This window comes from Gorilla gorilla, chromosome 7 (genome assembly GCF_029281585.2).
Source record: "Gorilla gorilla gorilla isolate KB3781 chromosome 7, NHGRI_mGorGor1-v2.1_pri, whole genome shotgun sequence".
In the NCBI taxonomy this organism is placed as follows: Eukaryota; Metazoa; Chordata; class Mammalia; order Primates; family Hominidae; genus Gorilla; species Gorilla gorilla.
Window position 1 is genome coordinate 33,850,798 of NC_073231.2, and position 4,227 is coordinate 33,855,024.

At 43.2% G+C, this 4,227-nt stretch overlaps 1 pseudogene; it reads left to right on the forward strand.

Moving 5' to 3' along the window:
- The first annotated feature begins 623 nt into the window (after positions 1 to 623).
- LOC101148816 (large ribosomal subunit protein uL22-like) lies at positions 624 to 1,139 on the forward strand (annotated as a pseudogene).
- The last annotated feature ends 3,088 nt before the right edge of the window (positions 1,140 to 4,227 follow it).

Here is a 4,227-nt window from a genome sequence, read left to right on the forward strand (position 1 = left end):
CAGCACGGCATGGACAGCATGGATTTCTCAGGTATATGATGAAGGCTCCAGAACATGTGGGTGAGGACAGAGCCACTCACAGAATCACACTCATTAACTTAACAAATCTTTATTGAGTACTTACTATGTGCCAAGCACTGGTCTAGGTATGTGAGATTTCAGTAAACAAAACAGACTAAGATCTCTGCTTCTGCATAGCTTATATTTGACAGCAGTTCAGTTATTAAATTTGATGAGTTGATAACTGGCTCGGGGGTGGTCACCACTAATGGGCCTGTCCTGTGCCCTGACCCATCCAGTGCTTCTTTGAACAACTCAGAAGAAGACTGACTGTTGTTTGGGGATTTGTTGATTAAAGTTGCAGAGAGCAGTAGTGCACACCTGGTGCAGTTTTCTTACTTGATTTCTCATCCTTACCACAGTCTTGCAAGGCAGATATTATCATCACTTGTGTTTGAGAGCTCAGAAGACTGAAGGACGTACCCAGGTTTTGCATCCAAGTTGGATTCTCTCTCTCTGAAGATGCAAGGCTGAAGATGGCATAATTAGCTGTTTCCCTAAGCAGCCTGAGGCAATCTGTGAAAATGGTTCACTATTCACTTTGACCCTGACAACCGCACAAAATCATGCAAATCAAGAGGTTCAAATCTTCGTGTTCTCTTTAAGAACACTCGTGAAACTGCCCAGGCCATCAAGGGTATGCATATACAAAAAGCCACGAAGTATCTGAAAAATGTCACTTTACAGAAACAGTGTGTACCATTTCGACGTTATAATGGTGGAGCTGGCAGATGTGCCTAGGCCAAGCAGTGGGGCTGGACACAAGGTCGGTGGCCCAAAAAAGTGCTGAATTTTTGCTGCACATTCTTAAAAATGCAGAGAGTAATGCTGAACTTCAGGGTTTAGACGTAGATTCTCTGGTCATTGAGCATATCCTAGTGAACAAAGCGCCTAAGATGCGCCGTTGGACCTACAGAGCTCATAGTCGGATTAATCCGTACATGAGCTCTCCCTGCCACATTGAGATGATCCTTACTGAAAAGGAACGGATTGTTCCTAAACCAGAAAAGGAAGTTGCCCAGAGGAAAAAGATGTCCCAGAAGAAATTGAAGAAACAAAAACTTATGGCAGAGGAGTAAATTCAGCATTAAAATAAATGCAATCAGAAATTTAAAAAGGCCAAGTGTGGTGGCTCATGCCTGTAATCCCAGCACTTTGGAAGGCCAAGGAGAGTGGATTATGAGGTTAGGAGTTTGAGACCAGCCTGACCAACATGGTGAAACCCTGTCTGTAGTAAAAATATAAAAATGAGCCGGACATGGTGGCATGCACCTGTAATCCCAGCTACTCAGGAGGCTGAGGCAGGAGAATTGCTTGAACCCAGGAGGTGGAAGTTTCAGTGAGCCAAGATCACACCACTGCACTCTAGCTTGGATGACAGAGTGAGACTCCGTTTCAAAAGAAAAAAAAAGTGACATAATTAATACTGGATGATGGACTGAGGATTCTGAAGTCTTTATTATCCAAATAAATGAGCTCAAATGAAGACTTTGCATCAGGAGTGTAACATAAAGCAGCAAGGAGTTAGACACAACATTTAGAGACTTGAATTCTCTTGGCGCTGTTTTTGATTCATTATCTGTTCCTGTGATTACTTCCTGCAGTTTATGACATCTCCGTCTTTCTTTGGTACTCTGGAGGAAGTTGTCATTTAAATGTAAGATTAATAAATTTAATAACCAAGTTGAAGAAATAAGGGAATTCAGTGTTAATGTCACTCTCAGGCGGAAGTGATCAAGGCCAAGGTGATTTAGTGGTTGATCTCTGTTCCAGTAATCTCTTGCTGTGTAATAAACCAACCCCAAACTTAATGGTGTAAAATGACAATCATTTTGTTACATTCATGGATTCTGTGACTCAGGAATTTGGGCAAGGCACAACAGGGATGATTTGTCTTTATAATATCTGGAGTTTCATATGGTAGGACTAGAATGGCTGGAGATGACTCAGATATCTAAGGGCTGGAATCATCTGGGGACTTCCTTACTCACATGTCAAGTGCCTTGGCTGGGGTGACCAAAGACTAGGCTCAGCTGGTACTGCCTCCTGGAGCCTCTTTCTGTGGCTTGGGCTTCCTTACATAATGGCAGCCCAGGATAGTTGGATTTCTCAAATGTCAGCTTGCAGCTCTGAGAGCAAGTGTTCTAGCAAACAAGGTGACAGATATATGGCTTCACTTCACCATATTCTGTTGGCTAAAGCAGTCACAAGCCATTCAGCTTCAAAGGGGGAAAACAATAGAGTCTATCTATATTAGTCCATTCTCACACTGCTATAAAGAACTACCTAAGACTGGGTAATTTATGGATAAAAGAGACTTAATTGACTCATAGTTCTGCAGGCTGTACAGGAAGCGTGGCTGGGAGGCCTCAGGAAACTTACAATCATGGCAGAAAGCAAAGGGGAAGCAAGCATTTCCTACCATGGCAGATCAGGAGAGAGAGAGAGAGAGAGAGAGAGAGAGAGAGAGAGAGAGAGAGAGAGAGAAGGGGCAAGTGCTATACACTTTAAACAACTAGATCTCGTGAGAACTCACTCACTATCAGGAGAACAGCAATGGGGAAATCTGCCCCCATGATCCAATCATCTCCCACCAGGCCCCTGCTCCAACACTGAAGATCATAATTCAGCATGAGATTTGTACGCAGAGCCTAACCATATCACTATCTCAGAATACATCTAATTTATGGCCACATTTTAAAGCCATCACATCCACAGGGGTATATCCCTCCTGTGGATTTTTTGCTCAATTCACTCTGCCAGAGTAACTCTCAATTTGCAGAAGAATAAACCAGGCTTTGAGGATGTGACCATTGTCTTCAGCTCTTTGGAAGACTATCATATGCAAGAGAGAGTAGATGTAACCCACAAGGCTTTAAGAATGAGCTAAAGACCAGTGAGTAAATGGAACAGGCGAACTTACTCATATTTGGGAATGTCTGTCAATGAGTTGCCTTGCCTAGGAAGGCAGTGAATTCTCTGATTTTTGAACTATTGATTGAACACAAATCAGGAATGTCCCAGTAGGGCCTCAGACACTATCTTGGAGATTGGATTAAATGAATTCTTTAGAAGACTGCGGGATATAAGTGGTTCTATGTTAGAAACATCACAGCAGAGACAAGGCATGATGAAGAATCATCCACGACTTCAATTCTACCTTTTCAAGTCATCTTCTAAGTATATAATTTCAAGGATATTGGGATGCCTGATGGTACCTCTCCTTTAATAATTTTTCTCCTATATTGGTGGCTTAGAACCCCCAATGAGAGACTAATTCTTTTAATTTAAGCCTTTGATCCTTGTTAAAGTGTAATACCCCGGGAAAGGGGAGAGCCAAAGCTCTTTCCAGTGATTTATAATTTACCAAGAGCACGTTTAAGGTCATATTCTGTGAGCATGATTTGACAAGAGAGGGTAGGGCAATGCGTATGTGAGAAGGGGGAGGAAGAAATGGTCCAGAAGGAGAGAGAGAATGGCACAAAGTAGGGAAAAATACATGAAGATCTGGGGAACCGATGCTTCTGGTGCCAGCCCTAGCAGAGGCTGATTTCTTCAGCTTCATGCAATCGGTTATGAAACCAGCGTTCTCAGTTCTCAGAACAAACTGGCAGAGAGCTGGTGTCCACTTCACTGACCTTTCCTGCACTTGAGAAGTGCAACTACAGGCTCAGCTCAGAGAAGACCACAGAGCCCTCTTCCCTGTTTGGAACAGCAGGTGGGGGAGTCACCCTCCCTCATTTATTTCCGTCACTACACTGTTAGAACAGGGATGACAGGGGCCTAACTCACTTCCCGAGAAGTCGTGGCATCCTCTGTATAAACAAAGGAAAAATTTCTACTGTAAATCACCCAAACAAGTGATATCCCAGAGGAAGAAAGAAAACTGTGAGGGAGGAAGATGCCATCCAAGGGGAAAATATGTCAGGTTGTGCACATTAGATCTGGTCATTCGCAAGTGACCTCTCTGGGAAGGCAAAAGATAGCAGAGATTGAAAAGGAGGCTATAAAATTGAGAGCCTAAGCAAAGCACTTGACAGAGGGAAGAACATGTAACCAGTGGACTCCTCGTTCTCCCAGCACTGCCCTCACAGCCCAAAGAATTTCTGAACAAAGAGAACAAGATTCAAGATTAAAACCAAGACCTCTGCTTCCATTTCTGTGTTT